The following is a 17979-nucleotide window of genomic DNA, read 5'->3' as shown; positions in this document are numbered from 1 at the left end:
CATGGGCGATTACAGGCAGTGTGGCATGGCATGCATGGCAAGGCCCCAGGAATGTTGCAGGCTCGATGATGTCATCAGTATCGGCGTTCTCGGTCACGTGCACAGCCTACAAGTTGTCAACAAACCCGCGCGGCAATCCAACTCGATCGGGCAATATTTAGCGTTTGTATGTCACTACAGGAGCACAAATTTGGCTTATTTCTTTACTGAACAACATTTCACGATGGATGTAAGAGAATAACATGTAATTTCGAACATAAAAAAAGGTTAAAAGTTACAAATACTGGGGTTAACAGTGTTACGTTTGAAAAGACAAGTTTTGTTTTGTCTGCCCAGAGCTGTATTATTAGCCTTTAAATTTCTGACTTTTAAATGAATTTTGACCGTACAACTGTAATACTAACAATTACTTTAAAAATTAGTGATCATCTGAAAGGGCTTGCATTAAAAAAAAAGCATAGCAATACCACTGCCAGATGGCAAGCTGATGTACACTTTGTAACACAGGGCTGTTTGAATAGCTTCCCACTGGGCTGCGTTAGCACAAAATGACATTTCTTTTACATCAATCTTGCCATGCATGATTTTGCAGAGGAGATAGCCTCCCCAGGCGGTCCAAGTTGCTATCAGACTGGTATCAGGCCCTGACATCATGGCAGCCGAGAGTTTGAGGTCACTGATAAGAGAGACACAATATCTGATCAGCTTGTCGTTGTACATCACATCCTACCTCAGCTTATGGTAGCAGAGCAATTTACGAATGAATGGTTAGATTTTTTTATTTCCCATTGACAAAACCTTGTCATATTTAAGTTTGTGCGTCATTGCCACCAAGAGAGACAGTGTGGAAAATTCTGAAATATCAACGTAAAGCAAGGCGTCCCATGTGTATCAAGATGCTGCCAAGTGAGTACAAGTTTGAATCAGTCTTGGACGGTTCGAGTGCCATCATTGAAAAATGATATCTCTGGTATTTCATTGAAATTTGTTCATAAAATCGGAAATTAATTTTTAATGGAAATGCCTGTGACAAAACCAGATATCCCAGGAGTCTCTGCCCACAAATGGCAGGGGAAGGTTTTATCACATTTGTGTATGAGCTTATGGCATATGTACAAAACTGTCTAGTATTCTAGTGTCCTTGTACCAATGATCAGAAGTGTGGTTATTTTGCACAGACTCTTTATATAATGGCATTAATGGTAAGTGAGACATCCTAGACTTTGTTAAAGATATCAGCCTTTGTCTCAGCACACAACATCTGAACAGAAAAAATCCACATTATTATTCTCCCCGCGTGGTTAACAAAACAAAACAAAATGTGTTGTAAATGAGAAAAGTAGGGAATGACATTTTCATCATATACACACAGAGAACAAAAAATATTCATGTCAATGCTTGTTATGGGATAAGGTTAATCCTTTTGTATCTTGGTGTCAATTTTTCTTATCCTCACTCCTTTGTGAAGTTTGAGAGCTGACAAAGGAGAGTACGGCAAGCGCTGGGAATGGGAATGTACTTGTCAAAAGTTGTCTGACAGATAATTTTTATGTCCACCCATGTCCCAGGTTAAATTTCAACTGATACAACTGTGACCTCAGTAACAAATTATTGTAATAGCTGTCATCAGAAACAAAACACTGCAATGCTGGTACGTGCACACAGTCATGGACCACTTAACAAACTCCTTTTTTTTGAGGTGAAACATCACAGTGGCGAAAGTTGGCATGTACTACAGAGATTCACTACTAACAGTTCAGTATTGCGATACTTTCATTATAAAAGACACCCGGCACAGTTATTTATCCTGCATGACAGAAATGTGTGACAGAATGTTTCCTGTCTGAAGATTTAGTACACAGTCATGTGTTGGAGCTTTTGTTTATTTCCAGAACGTCAGTGAATATATTTTTTTTCACTACCATTTCTTACATATATACAGCTGTGTGAAGTTCTTGTAAAAGTCCTGACTCATTGACAGATCTAGTCTTGGTTTGATTAGAAAGCTTCCATGTGACAATTTGAAATTGCTGACTGTCATCTGTAGAGAATGTTGAATTTTGTGCTATATAAATATGCTCTGAAGTTACAGTTGGACTGTTGTGTTGTCAGCCATTGTTTTGTGTCGATTTCTTTCATTCATGGCTTCCTCTTCCTTTCATCCTTTATAATAATGTTAGCGTTTCTACTCGGTGGGTTGTTTGTGTACTGCATGATAACACAAGCACGTTTGACCTCTTCCATGTATTCTTTTTATTTCCCCCTCCCCTGGCACTAGATTGTGTACAGCTTCCGAACTTCCTCATAATGCAGGCTGTTTGTGGCATATCCAACAAATTAAATAGACCTACTTTCCTAATTCTGTTAATATGTTGACCTTCAACCTTGCCACCAGCAAGACAAACTTTTTCGCAGTGGATATTATGACTCCTGCATTCATGGCATATCTTATGCAGGGTGTGAAGATGGTGTAAGATCACACGCCCAACATGAGAGTAAATCAAAAACATATTGGATGTCAGTTAATATCTCCTGTGATGAAAAATTGATGGCCTCTTCACATGATCATAATGTGTATATGTATGGGAAGCAACTTTTTTTGCAGAGGTTTCTTCTGGGGTGCAATTAAGGCTACAGATCTTGACGGTTTAAGGGGTTTTTCCAGCTGGAAACTGTGATTCTGGCACAGTGAAGTCCCCTTCCTCCTCTGTGATCAACAAGTTTAGAAATACAATGATGCAGACTCAGGAATATTGAATCACTCACAGGAGAGACAGTGCCCGATGTAAATATGTGTAGAACACAGAACTTCAAGGAAACACAATATGATAATCATCCACTGCATTCGGCAGTTACGCATATACATGTACATGTCTTTCAACTTTTAATAACAAAAAATTAAAGTGATGCATTTAAAATATAGTTCTTGCAGCTGAAAGAGTTGAACTTTTTGACCAGTTACGGTATTTTATGCCATTCTTTCATATCTTAAATATGACCTGCAGTGCAAAATGCAGTTTTAAGCAGATCCAAACACACCAGATGGAACATGAAGGACAACAAATTCACTTTCCTTTTTATGCAAGGCTGTTTAAGTGTTGGTGCACAAGATCATCATACTCATACCTTGACAAGTACAAATATACTGGCAACTTATTTATCGAAAAGTATTTTTAATCTCAAATCCGGACAGCCTTTGAAATTTGTATACCATATATACTCAGGCCGGTTCACTTCCGTGATGTTCTCGGTGAGATGTGCAGAAGACCCAAAGTTCAGCCACAGGCAAATGTTAAAATGTGAGGAGTTACAGGCATCGCATGATTTAAACATCATCTGGTTGCCATTCGAAGAATTTCACAGAAACAGATTCCATCAACACCGCAATGTGATTGGTAATGAGGAATATTTTGTTTTCTTTGAGTAGTGCATAATGGCGTAGGTAAACCGTTAATTGCCAACACACAAAGAACAGAGAAGCCAGAGTGATGAATAATGCACACACATGACTGGTTTGGTATAGTGGCAGTGAAAGCATAAAATGTATATAGTTAATTGCAAATAATGTTGGTCATATCTGTTAACGTGTATCATGTTTCAGATTGACTTAAAAACAACAAAACGGAGAGGTTTCTCTTTCCTGTGTTTCCATGGACACAGACTTAGGAGGAAACTTCATCGCTATGAGTTATCGTTTGAAATCAGCAACTTTAATTAATTAGCAAGTGATGTCAATATCCTGTGAAATCAATCAGCTATGTTTTAATGTCAAAGAACTTTACTATTTGCCTCTTGAGTGTGATATCATTAGTAAGCAAAGACTATCATCTTGTAATGTCATTTCCATGATTAATTTGGATATCAGAGATTTTCCATAATAATCCATTAATCTTTTGTGAATCATTCAGAGTCACATTTGTGTTAGGTTTTTTTGATAAATGATATGATCATCTCAATACAATGTTTTATTTTGCATTTTGTCTGTGATTTCACCCATTGCCTGTGTTTTGTTGCCACTGGAAATATCAGGGTTACCATCTCATCTCATTTCATCTCATCTCAAGTAGCTTGTTTGAAGCTCCACTGAGTTGCTTGGGTGGCCAGATGGATAGCGAAAGTTTCACTAAATGATCCTGGCAACTGAGCAGAGGCATATGATAGCATATCATAAAAGGATTTACGAAGCTGTGTTAAGTCCACCAATATTCTGTATTTCAAAAACGCTGGCCTTTTCATTCTGCCTATTATAAGAAAATTGAGACTGTATATGGGCATTGATTTAATCTTGTCTTCACTGTAGTTTGGCCCCAAATCAATTGTTTTCAAGAGGTGAGTATGGACATGTGTACAGAGACATAGATTTGAACAGGTTAAATGTTGTGGTTGTGTGTCATGGTTTCCAGAAAATAGATGACTTGATTTTTACCTTGGTGCTCTTACAATGACTTTCCTGTATAAGATTTATTTAGGGAAACAACACCTGTAGGAGCACCATTATGAAAATCTTGTATCTTTTTAGCCGAAACATTCAGGTCTTCTTAAACAGTTTCAGTGAAAATATTCTACATCATGAAAATAAGGGCAACGTTCTCTGCTAGTGTGCTGTAGAGTTTGCTGTATGGTTGTTGGCAAGTCATTCCTCCAGTGGAAAACAAAAATCAATTATTTGAATCTCATCGTGGTTTACCATGTGTGAGTGTTTAGGCTCAATTTACCTGTTTATTTGACGCAAATGCAAAATATTATGCATTTAATATATTGCTGTTTCACGTTTTAGTGTAGAAATCCGAGTTATGTCGGTCTAATGATAGCTATCTCACTACAGTGTGGCAGAATCTATCATACCGCATATCTTGCCAAATGAATGAAAAAAAAAGAAATTGAATTCTCATCACTGAAGTCGTAAATGTTCAGATGTGGTTGTTGCATGATTGTTACCAAGGAGCTCAGATAACTAAAATAAAAAATTGCAACTTCATAGGCACAACATCCTGTGAAAAACAGTCATTAACTCTTTAGGATTTCCCATCTATGGATTTTAAAATTTCTTGATTGTAAAAATCTTTCCATTCACAGATTTTTAGTTTTCATGTCTAGAAACTGAGTATATACATGTTCAAATTTCCTGACTTTGAAGTCTGTGTAGTTTGTAGGGTTTGGCACTTTTAGTACTTTTTTGTTTCATGTTGCTTTTTTTACGGTAAAAAATGAAGTGTAAACAGTAAAATTGATTGTCCATGAAAATAATCAGCTCTAAGTTTTAAGCCAAACAAAAGAGGATTGATATAAAAATTTTATAGCGTGCAAAACTGTGAATGTCCTTGTAATAATAATTATGTCTAGACATGCTTTTTTATGTCCTTGTATATCCCAGTTTGGTCTAAATCATAGTCTATTGGCGTTGTAGGTGTTGTTTGTAAGGCCAGCAGTCACCACAAATTCAAAGACAAACATGAATCACCATTGAGTACATGAAACTTGAAAATTCATGTTTTTAAAATTGATGTAAAAAACTGTCAGCACTGCCTGTGACTTTTTACGCATTTTACCTGTTACAACAGGTGAATGCAACAAATTAGTAAATGTAATAGTTGAGGTCGTAATTGGTCAGAGTTCTGTGTTTGAAGAAAAGGGTATAAAACCACTCAGTGGCATTAAAAAATCGTTATTATGGCTGTAAAGTTTTTAAAAACCTATAACAGATACATGTCTTTAATTAATACTTGTCATGATAAAGAAAGTCAAACATAGTACTACTGTTTGATAAAGTTGAGAATGTGAGCAACATAATGGAACTCACGTGGCTGTTCTGATCACAGTGTCTAGAGTGCACTTCACATAAATTTTGTACATGTGAGTCACATGATTTGTCTTTCCATAAAGCCACCAGAGAGGGCAGTGGACTACACAACTTTCCAGTTTCAGGGAAGCTTGTTACCATTAGAATGTATAAAAGGTTGTGTGTATGTCTGTGCACCATGCATCAGTGGTGTTTACAGTCCCAATACAAAGACTTTCCTCGTTTCTTTCTCTTTTGAATTCCTTCCATCTTACTTGCATTTGAAGCTGACAGGAAATAGCACAATATGTATACAAGCGCCAGTCCTTGTCTTGCACAATGTGTATACAAGCCCCCTCCTTGTCTTGCCAGAGCAATGCCAACCTATAGATGTCAATTGACATGGCTGGCTGAGCCAGTGACGTAGGCTGGTATTGAGGAAGACCTTTACAGCTGCTTGTTTGATAATACACTCAGACCTCTGCACAGATTGATATTCATTTGGAGAGTTTGCAAGACTGTATCCTCAGGCTGTCAGTCGACCTTACACGGCCCTGTCTAGCCATATATTAAATACTTTGAGTTACACGATGTATCTACAAGATGGTATTTCACAGAAAGTATTTTTGAAATTGATGACACTCACGCATGCGGTATCAGATGAAGGTCAATCAATTCAATATCTCCGGTGACTTCCTCTCTTGTGTACAGCCGCAAAAGAAAAGTTGTAGAAGTTGTAGGTTTCTTGTATAATGAGTGTGACGTGACCCTCTCTGCAAGTTCAGTTAGTTCAGTTTGCTTTTGAGGAAAAGAAAGAAATTAAATGCCATATACTCAGTCCACAATCAGTAGCCTGTCAAACCTAATACAGTGATATGAGAATGCTGAGTTAGCATCCATGTTGAGTAAAAAAAATTCAACCCCACTAAGGTTTAAAGTCAGTCAGCCATCCATTCATCCAGAACAGAGTGCATGTTTCAGTAAAGATGACAGCATTGGGCATGTGAGGGCTCTCCATTCCACAATTTGTCAAAAAAGGAGGTGGATGAGTATTGATGTATACTAAAACTAGAACTAGAAACCATCACTGTTCTTTTGTTCTGTAGAGTATCCAGTTTCCATCATGTCTGTGTACCGTGCAGATGCATGTATTATTGTACCGTAATAAATTTCCATCAAAGTGTTTGTTTTGTTGTATTTTAGTAAAAAAATTCTGTCACCTCAAAAAACCATCAACTTTTTATGGTATTTCCAGAAATATTTCAACCAAATATAAGCTTCTGCTTCTAAAATTGTCACAAAACATCCAAGTGCTGGTCAGTATAGACCCCATGCATTTTAAGAAACTGTACAACCTCACAAAATACACATATCTGAGAGCAAAGAAAGTTGTGCTATATTTTTTGACAAGCATTACATCAACCTCCAAACCATCACATTGGTCCAAAGCCAGGTAATCATCAGATAAGTGTGGCTTTTAGCTGCTGATGATCAATTCAGCCCCTGATGAACATGATTTTGGTGTTCCTGTGCAACCTTGTTCATAATGCCTACATGCAACAATGGAAGTGCACCATCGTTTTGAGTTGTGAAATACAGCACAACCTATTTTGCAGTTGTTGGTCGTTTCAATACATCCTTTGAAATGATGGTGGTCTGCAGGCCACCTTAAACAACAAAAGATAATCAGTCTTAAGAATTTTACATCACAATTTTCAAATATTTCAAGGTGTCTTTCGGATTCATATATTTCATGCTTTCTCAGCGTTTCTCAGTCATGACTTTTGTCATTGAGATGAATGATAGAACCGGTCACTGCTATCATACACTCATAGGATAGCACTGTCAAAAGGTCAATGTCAACATGATTTGTGAATATTTTATTTCTAGAGCTGGAGTAGAGGAAAATCTTAGGTATTGCACCTCTCTGTGTGTACACAAAATTTGGGGTTTTACCGCTTGAAGTCTGACCCTCTGGTAACATGAGGTCATGCAGAGATATTTCATCTGAGCAGTGGAAAAAGGTTAAGAAATGTCTGAAAAATTATTTAGTTTGAGAAAGGTGTAATGATACATAAGAATGATGGAAGATTGGGCCCCACACTTTGAGTTTTGCTTAGTAATCCAATATATTTTGGGACACATCCTGAAAACACATGAGTAAAGCTTCACAATATTGACAGTACAAGGCTACATCATTTGTCAACTTACCTTCCGTTAACCATGTTTTAAATTGTATGTGAGTTTGGTTTCTATATTTAAAGTAACCAATTATATTTGAAAAAATGTCAGGGTTTGTATCTGAAAGATTTCATATTAGCAATTTTATCATGTCATTTATGTCCGTAGGCCTTGTGGAATACTAGGTGCATTTCTATAGTTTTAGCAAGTTGACTAAACCAAATAAATATTAATGCACCTTGCACATATGCTTTCCCCAACAACCATCTGGCTTTGGACAAGAAATGTTAATTATATTTGAACGTTGGCGGGTATCTCCTTATTTTGCTTTATTCTGTTTTTGAGATTGACTTCCATCTTTGTAATTTTCCAGCTGAAAATTGTCTACAACTTTTTTTAAAGTTTGTTTCAATATTTTTTGCTCAATAGTATGTAATTCACCAATTGTGTACTATCATGCAGTGGTATCTTACTGTATGCGGAGGATGGTGTTTGTGTTTTGTAGTCGCTGTGTCAGGCTCTTATCATTGCTATTTTCTCTCCGGTGCACTCAAAATAGAATCTCTGTTATCCACATATTCAAGAACTTATTTTGTCATTGTTTTTTGTGTTGTTAAGATTCCAAACATCCTGCAACAGGCTTGTGAGGAAACGAAGCCACAGCGTTGGTTTTGTATTAGGGATGGCTTAGTAAAAGAAAGAACAGGATGTGTGATGCAATGAGAGTATTCTCTTAAGACTGTGTTGTACAGTTCGTGTGTGTGGCTTGAACACCAAGTCAAAAATACAAAGAAAATGTAATTGGAATATTAAAAAAGCAATATGCAGCTTTTTTCTACGGCAAGGTTCATATCTTGGAAAAGTATACCTGCAAGATATGTTTCAGGACAAATGGGAATTAGTCTATCTTTTAATGTTAAATTGTACACTTGGCCTTAGGAAATGGTTGCCAGAAAACAAGATATCCCCTTGGAAGTCTGGAGTCTGATTGTTTACTTAGCACTAAGAGATGGTAATTATCCTACCTATCTCTAATGATCAACCTCTGGGAACATGTAAACACCCAGTACATGCTAATGACAAGCCTATAATAGTGGTTTAATGAGGTGGTATGTTTGCTTTGCCCACTGTGGCTGTTTGTTAATAAGGCATCTTACACAGATCCACTTTCCCCCCATGGTACAAGACTTGTAACTGTTGCACTGTTCAGCCAGTCTCCTGGCTAGGCATGGCGGGCAGTCCCATCAGGGTAGCATGGGAAAATAGCCCAGTGTTGTGATAAAATTATGGTACATCGGCAGGAAAGAATCCCATGTTGACAAGTAGGCACTGACAAGTCTCTTCCTCTGAATAAGGAAATTGGATGTCCTCATACCAGTTTACGAACTGACAAAACATCCGAAGAAATAGTAATTGTATATGTTTTTAATATGAAAAGAACTTTACCATTTGGCATTTGCAATGAAATGCAATAGCATTTTGGTGTAAGTGACACTGCCCTTGTGTGTAATTCCAGCAGTGAGTCGCCATCATTGAGCGCATTCACAGCTACACCATCTCCAATCTCTTGTTAAGGTAGTATGCGCCTGGAAAGTGAAAGCCTTAAACTTTTGCTCAAACTTTCCTTAACCCTTTCACCACCATGGTTTGTCCCAAATTCATTGTTTTCTATGGTAAAGTTGGACCTGTACACAGGGAAGGGGGGGTGAAGGGTTAAGGAATCTTTCGTCCATTATATTTCAAAATCAAGAATAAAAATCGGGGGTCACCACGCAAATTTTGGCACAAGAGAAACAAATTACCCAAGATTTACCGATATTTGAAATTCAAAATGGCTGCCATCCCCGTGTTAATTCTATGGAGACAAATAAAATTTTGAATTTCGAAAAACTAAGCCGGTGAAAATTTTTCTTACACCAAGAGCTTTATAATGAACCTCAACAAGTGGTATATCAGAAAAGAATTGTAAAAGATTGAGAGTCCAAATATCTGTCCCTTAGGTGTGTTCTACCTTAATAAATTGGCACAAGGACAAACTGCCACCCACATGCTCAAAAAAGCAGAAAATGTGTTAATATGTACAGCAATACCATAGAGTTTTGTTTCATGTGCACTGTGTTTATGAAGTCCATGAGCACTTGCTCTCAAGTAACCGGACTTGTATATTGAAGGTAAATGCTTTTAAGCATATGGGTCACACATCTGTTATTTCAAGGTATCTCTAGTCAGTTGGAGTGAGTTTGAAATTTGCTGGTACTTGGCAGACCCAATGAACATTAGGGTCATCTGAACTTTTCACTTGATAGCATGAGATATGTAAAAGAGAGCTATGATCATACAAATTTTTATTAAATTGTAGATTTTGAGATTTCTAGATAGTGCTGTCCTAGGTACAGTGTACCATAATATGGTACAGTATGACAACTGTCCATATGTGATGTCTTCAATCTTTTTCCTGAGCTTTCCTGTATGCAAAATTTCTTACATACATTAATTAGCATATTAAACATGTCAACAGAGAGATGGGCATGTGCCTGAAAATGGAGGAGTGAACTTTCAACTTTGTGTATCATGGAAGGTAATTGGATAAAAAAGCTGTAATATCATGCACCAGAACCTCTACCCATGTGTCATTTTCTGTTCTTTCAGCTTTTTATCTGAAGACATCTGCCAAAGTTACAAGCTTTCCAGAAAACGAGGGATAGAAAGAAGACGAAAGACAACTAATTCAGAGGGACAGGTAATGGATTACAAATTTTTATCCAGTTTTTATTCTGATCATTGACATTTTAAGTTTTATGAAGTCCTATTTTTTCCTTTTCAATTTTTTTTCAAAACCCTTTGCCATTTCTGGCACAAATGGAAATCATGCCAGCAATAATGCTTGATTTTATCAAAATGGAAATGTGAAAAGAAGGCATTGCGTGGGGTTGAATGAGTCTCTATTTTTGGGAGAGCAGAGGTGTTTGACACCCATGAAGATGTGTGTTTGAGCTGTATTTCATGCAGAACATCAAACCAGGATGCTAAATGCTGGATTCATCGAATTCTAATGTCTGTATATAATCCGTGAACAACAACTATGTTTGTGAGTAACCAGAGGTGCAAGCCTCTTGTGGTTTGCACTCTACCTCCAGGAGGTATATATTGCCCGCATCATCTGGGAATATTTTGCAGTCTTTAGCGGCTGCATCTTATGTCCCATATGACATGGACCCCCACCCCTGGCTCCAAGGACAGCAAACAGAGTCACATTTGTCCCTCGTGCTCTGTTTGTCCACTGTACCAGAGGAATATTTTTAACAGGAATGCGCATCACCAGGTTGGTCATGATGTCCACTTTCCTTGCTTTAACACAAAGTGAAAAGTGGGAAAAATCCTAAATTGGCTTGAACCTTGGCTGAAACCTGTGAAACTCAATGAGGCTGTGCGGCCAAAGCCTCTCCTGCATTTTATCATCCTCTTCCAAGAAACCTGCATTTGGAAGGACATTGTTACTTTAAATACACACCTCAGAAACATTACATGTAAAGCTGTGAATCTACACAGAATTGAGCATCATGGCAGCATCTGGTATATTTAAATAACATGAGATGATGAGACTGACCTTTGAACTGTCATTTTCAGCTTTCTCCCCACCATTCTGTTTGTTTGATTCACCTTAAAGATTTGAGATCCTACCAAAGGCAATTTTTATGGCATTATCTTTGTGTAACCCTTGGGAAGTGATAGCTCTGGTTGTGTTTTTTGGTAAACGCAATCTGTCATCCAGAAAGCTGTGTGGATAAAAATAGATAGGAAATACAGACTGTTTGTTTGCTTCTGATGATTGCTGAAAAATATTGATGACATTTGATCATAGATTTGTGAAACGTTTGAAACTCAAAATCTCTGACAAATGAAGTAAAAGTACAGAACAATCATGAATAAACATGAAAAAACTAAAAAACATGTAAAGACATGAAATATTCCGCAATTTCTTGTATTGAATGATCACTTTATCTTTGTGACAATTATGGCAGTATTCAAATGTTTTAATAACTTTGTACACCAGTTTCTTTCATGTGGTTGCAACAAAAAGATGGGTCCTTGGTGGCTCATGCAAAGGAAGAGAAATCAAGTGACGCCGTTGTTCATCCTCAATGCTTTTTGCATCACATCGGACAGAAACAAAATCCCTGAGCTATGCACGAGTGGGCATTGATGATTCATTTTGTATGGAAAATCCTCTTGTATTCTCATTCAAAACAAGGGAAGCTAAATGCTTATGAACCAAATGCAAGATTTTCTTTGAAAGGTAAACTTAAAAAAAAAAGTACCAACTCTACTCATCTGACTGATAACTGTACTTGTCTGATGGCAGTAGGAGGAGCCTCATGGATCCCTGGTTTATCCTTGCTGTGAGGACAGTATAATGACTTTTTTATTCTGGATGATTAGCAGATCACTTACACCACAGAGAAGCCGTAATGTTTGTGTTTCAGCTAGTGGTCTCTGTGAACTGCTAGCAGAGAATTGTCAGTGTATTTTTGATCTGCCTCTCTCAGTGGCTCTAATTTGTCCTTACAACACTAGAACACAGACTAATTGGCGTCTCACTTTCAGAGAGACTCTTACACACTCTGGGTGACCAGATCCCGCTGTTCATGCCACAGTTCAGAATCAACAACCCTCCTTCTCAGAATAAACCCCTGAAGCTACTCCATGCTTGATGTTATTATTCTTTTCCTTCTGTGAGAGAGAAAGAGAGAGATTAAAGCGGCAAAAGTGGAGACACTTAGAATAATGCCTCGAGCTAAAGTGTTAAAATTTCAGAATTACTCACAGAAAACTTAAAATATTCAGTTTTGATAACAAGCGTTGGGAATTACCGAATGTACTTGTGATTGTGTCTACCAAAATATTCAAGAAAAGGCTTTGCACGTCTTGGAGAAAGGGACATATTTGTAGAATTTTTATAAAACTCCCGAGTAGTTTTTGAAGTGGAAAAAGAACAATACAAGCTTACGTTATTTATTTTGATTGTTTTCCAAAGAAGTGTTTAGAAACTGAGTGGATAATCAAAATTTATGAAACCAAACACCCTCACCTGTAATTTTGTCAGTGAAACAACTATTCATCTGGCTTGGAGTATAGGCAGGTGTTCAGGCTTGTACCACTGAATAGAAATTGAATTACGTTGCCTTATTAGTTTAACCGTTATTGTGTCAGTTTGTGTAGCCAAATTGTCTGCTGCATTTAAAAAAAAAATGGGAGAGTGGTCTTTAACCTGTGGATAACAAAAAAAAAAGGAGAGGGAGAGACTAAAGAGTGGTGTTTGGCAGAGAAAGCAAAGGGGTCACTAATTGGTTTGTTGTGTTGTAAAAACAGAGTCCTACAGGAATATCTATCGCCCAATTAATATGTAACATGATGTGTTGGGCTTGGTGCTTGAGGTATGCAGGGAAAATGGGCATGTCTTTGCTTTGACAAGATGATGGCGCCAAATTAACACGCGGATTAGTAATGAGATACTAATGAGATTGTGGATTTAAAGTTGTCAACTGCCTAGTCAAGCTGCATATACTTCGCTTTTATCGGAGCCACAGGTAAGGGACGTCTTTTCTTTGCTCCGGAAAGAATTCAGTTCCATGCTCCCGTGTGTACATACACATACATGTACCCTTCAGTTATATTTGTGAGGATATTCTAAATATGTAGCTTGTGTTTGCTATTAATATGTCAATAGACATGATGGCGTAGGATATTGAGCAAAAATATAAGGAGACTGGCATGCTTTTCTGGTTATTTTTTGACTGTTCTTTTTAAAGTCATGATCATGTATTTTTGTTCAGTTGCTTATTGCTGTATGACCACTGCTAACCAGCTGTTTATTGATGCTGCCGTCTTCATGCCAGCAAATGTTGACCACTGTTTAGTACACTATATATATTACTCTCTTCAAGGTATTCTCAACCTAGCTCTTTCTATAGTTTGGTTCAAATATCAACCAAAAAAGCACTTTCTGAAAATAGTCCTGACTGCTGCGTGGGGATTATGAAGCAGTTTTATTTGATATACTCAAATTAACTGATTGGTGGTACAGTACAGACGCGTAATTTCACCCTGATGGTGGGATGGTACATGTAGGATTGTTGCGTACTTCCATGGAAAAGGTTTTAATGCTGGCAGCTTCAGGAAAATGGAGGTGTTTTTGTCTCTTGGTTGCATGCATGGAAGTTTCTCATGGACAACCAGTATTTCAGCAGAAACTCAATACGGACATTACAGTTTCATCAGAACAGATTTTAAAAAACTCCTGACAACAGAGAACTCCTCCGCTGCTTTTTCCATCACTGATTTCATCCAACCTGAACAGTTACTGGAACTTTGGCATTTGCAGATTTGTCCCCCAACAAGGTAGGAGAGAAAAACAAAACCTATCACCTTTTTCATGTGATTGATGTGTGACCCAAAGTAGATGTGTAGTAGCCTCTCAAGGGTGCATAAGTGTTTGCTAATTGCTCTGATATTTAAACGTGGGCTAGTTTAGTGCTTGAGATGTTTAACACCTCCAAACAACCAAATCAACAGTGTGAAAATAATGACCAACAAATATCCTTTTTTTTGTGTGTGAGTAGGGTCACTCTATGTGTAAAAAGCCAGGGGTGAATTAGTGATGAAAAAGCCCAATGTACTGTTGTGAAATAGAAAAACAAGTCCAATCTGATCTTTCGGTTCCCTATTTCTTGGTACACATGGTTTGGTGACCAGAAAACACATTCTGCCTACAAGTACAAAACAGATCAACAGCCATAGCGGTTTTTAAATGTGATCGGTGTCACGAAAAAAGATTGTTGACCAAAAATTCATTTTCTAACTAGAATTTTTTTTTCAGTTTTAACTTCAGCCCTCTGTGGTTCGTTTGTATAAGATCAGTCACTGAGTCCTTCAATTTGTGTTTGAGTGGCTCTTTGATGTTGATTCAGCTTTGACCATTGACAGCGAAAACCGCTGAAATTTTCACTTTTCTAGGATAGCCAACTTGTACCATTGCAACTGAATTGTATAGTTGCCCCAGTTTTGACTGCCACTGAAGTCGTTTTTGATATTTTTATCTGAATGTGGGTGATCTTAGATCTGGTGAAATTTCAGAAATCAAAATTTTTCTGTGATCAACTGGCCAATGGTGATGAGTTTTGCTTTCTCTAAATGTTTGCATTGTTGTCATAAGAACAAGGGCGATCCATTTCAGATGTCGACACGTCAATCAGTTGTTATTTACTATTTAGCATTTGGAAAGGTTGTGCAGATTTCACAGCAATGGCAATGAAGCATGAAGACACAGCTTTCCACAACGCATTCTGTGACCAAACGTCTCTATTACTGCATGTGACTTTACACAGAAGTGACAATAACACTGGTAAAGTAGGATACCAATTGCACAGTGCTCTCTCTGTAATTACCATTGAAAACTGGTACAACAGTTTCAAAAAAAAAAAGAGCCTTCAATAGCTTGAGTATAACTTTGGGGTGTTAACCATTGTGTTGCCGAGTCTTTAGCAGCAAGCTGGTGTGGCAAACAGATTGATAAGTTACCTTGTTACTGTTGAGGTGTTGGCCCGGAATTCAACGTTACTCTCTTTGAGCACAAATGTGGAATTCTTGTCCTTCCAGTCATTGAAATGCAAAGTGATCGATCAATGGTCATATGAACAGAATGTAGCGATGAGTTTCAAATAATGTATACTTTGTGTAGATATTAAAATATGGATTTGAAAACATTGATAAAATCACCCAGTATGTGTATATAAAAAGTAATGATCATTCCAATAGCAATTGTTGATCATGTTGCAAATTGCATCAAAGCAAAACTAGTTATTCCTAATCAAAGATTGTAAACTTTTAACGATAATACAGTGCATGTGATCAATATGTTTCTCATCGTTACAAATATATTCAGTTTTACCAAAGTCTTCATTTAGACCCTTACAGCAATCAATTAATTTGATGTTTGTAATGCAATTTATTTCATTAAGATGATAATATTAGTGTTCTCATAAATGACTGACATTTTTAAAAATGTCCATTAGTCAGTGTATGGCAAACAGTTCGTGAAATACCGCATATTGCCAGAAAGATGGGTATTTTGAATATGGACACATGTAAAAACAACTTTGCGTCACAGAGCTTACTTGCTAGCAATGCCATGATGGCACTCCTTTGAACTTCTTTGGTCTCCCTCATTTTGTAAATAATTTCCAGTCAACTTTCCATCCCAACTCACTGTCTCCTCGATAATAAGTGACGACTTCCTGATTTTTCCATAGAAGGAACTCAACTTTTATGTTTCCTGATTCTTTTTTACCAATTTTAGTACCAAAAAGAACCCCAAGCTGACTCCACTGTGTCAGTGATGGGGTAGATAAGAGAGCCCATCACAAAAGGACTGGAATAGAACATCTGGTCACCATACCATGCTACATTTTCTCTGTCTGTCGCTGGAAGTTTCTTTTTTTAGCAATGGGCAACAACGTGTCCATCTCTGGATAAAACCAGACTGTATTCATGACAAACGACAATACATCTCTTTAACTCTGGCAAGAGCTGACTGTGAAGTTACAAATCATGCTTTTGATCTTGAAACTACTGAACTGTAACGGTGTCATTTTGGACTTGTTAGAGAACATGTTCAAAACAGGAATATCAGCTCATGTTGAAGAGAAAAAACATGGTGAATGATTTTCCTTGTCCTCCGGAAATTAACTTTGGCATCTCAGTACTCGACTGAATTGATGTCTATTTTGAAGAAAAGAGTTATTATTCTGTAGTAATTAGGTTAGAACAATTGTCTCTTTCTCTTTTCAGATATTTAATACCCCATCATTTCTGCTTCTGTAGTGACTCGCATCACATCAACACATTATGAAAAAAGTTTGCCTTCAGTTTATACATGCTGACCCTGTTCAATTATCATATAGATGTTCATATCGTTTGTCATGCCTAGTCATGCATTATTTCTTTGTTTTTTGCACTTTTTCACTGTTTTGCACAGTGACAAACTGTCCTTCCATCATAAAAAATGGTTTTAGCACATCAAAACATTTCATTGATTTGAAAGCCCTTTTGTGAACAAGAAAAATCATGTATGAACAAGTCATGTTGTCGTGATGGACAGCACGTCAAGCAAGGTGTCTTGTTTATCTATAGGGAAATATCAGCTGCTTTGTTCATTTCTCACTGAAAAGGATCACCAATGTATTTCATTTTCATGATATGTCTTTTAATGTTTGAATGGTCGTCTTTGAATATTGTGTTGCCTTTCCGACGGTGAGGGTAACACATTTGCCTGTATTTGTTACCTTTTGATTTTTGTATTACGGCAGTGCTGGGTGCAATATTCACTTTCTTGTTTTATTAGCAAATTATTGCATGCCCATCTTCACAATAATTCTTTAGAGAGATTGTGTTCAAACTTCCAAGGACAATAATAGTTTCCACTGGTAATTAAGGAGCATTACTCTTCACTTTGTTGTTTTCTGACAAACCAGAGACTTTACAACAAAATCAAAGTACAAAGTTGTGTTGTGTATTTTAATAGACCAACTGCACTTTACCTGTATGCTCAGTCGCGGTAAATTACCCAAATCATTCTCAGTTTAAATTTTTTCCTTGTAAAATAAACGATTCAGAGTGAATTGCGTCATTTTTCATTTCCTGCAACCCTTCAATGTTAAATTAAATTGAAAATCCCGAACAGCATATCTTTCTTATCCAAGCATAATCTACCCTTAAATTAGAGGGTTCAGGAAAAGTATCTCAAAACAATATTGCTCATCTAAACTACATTGTATCAGAAATAAAAATTTACTATTTTGGTTTTTCACAACATGAATAGGAAATTTCAAGGGTTTGGTCAAGTGACTTTCTCAGTGTATGCTCCTTCCCTCTTCATTTTGAATAGGAACATTATCCAGATGACACCTTCATCCACTGGAGAAATGCCACCTTCTTTCTTAGTTTTACATGAAATTAGCACA

At 37.1% G+C, this 17979-nt stretch overlaps 1 protein-coding gene across 9 annotated transcripts in view; it reads left to right on the top strand.

Annotated features, from left to right (window-relative positions):
• LOC139121141 (myocyte-specific enhancer factor 2C-like) overlaps positions 1-17979 on the top strand; it is a 91262-nt gene that overhangs the window by 29673 nt on the left and 43610 nt on the right. For all 9 annotated transcript variants that reach the window (XM_070685803.1, XM_070685795.1, XM_070685804.1 and 6 more), the window contains one exon: positions 10610-10700. The gene's annotated coding sequence lies outside the window, so the exon portion shown is untranslated. The remainder of the gene's footprint in view (positions 1-10609; positions 10701-17979) is intronic.

The sequence above is a fragment of the Ptychodera flava genome, chromosome 21, assembly GCF_041260155.1.
Source record: "Ptychodera flava strain L36383 chromosome 21, AS_Pfla_20210202, whole genome shotgun sequence".
Taxonomy (NCBI): Eukaryota; Metazoa; Hemichordata; class Enteropneusta; family Ptychoderidae; genus Ptychodera; species Ptychodera flava.
The sequence above is the reverse complement of the archived record's forward strand: the minus strand, read 5'-3'. Positions and strand labels throughout refer to the sequence as shown.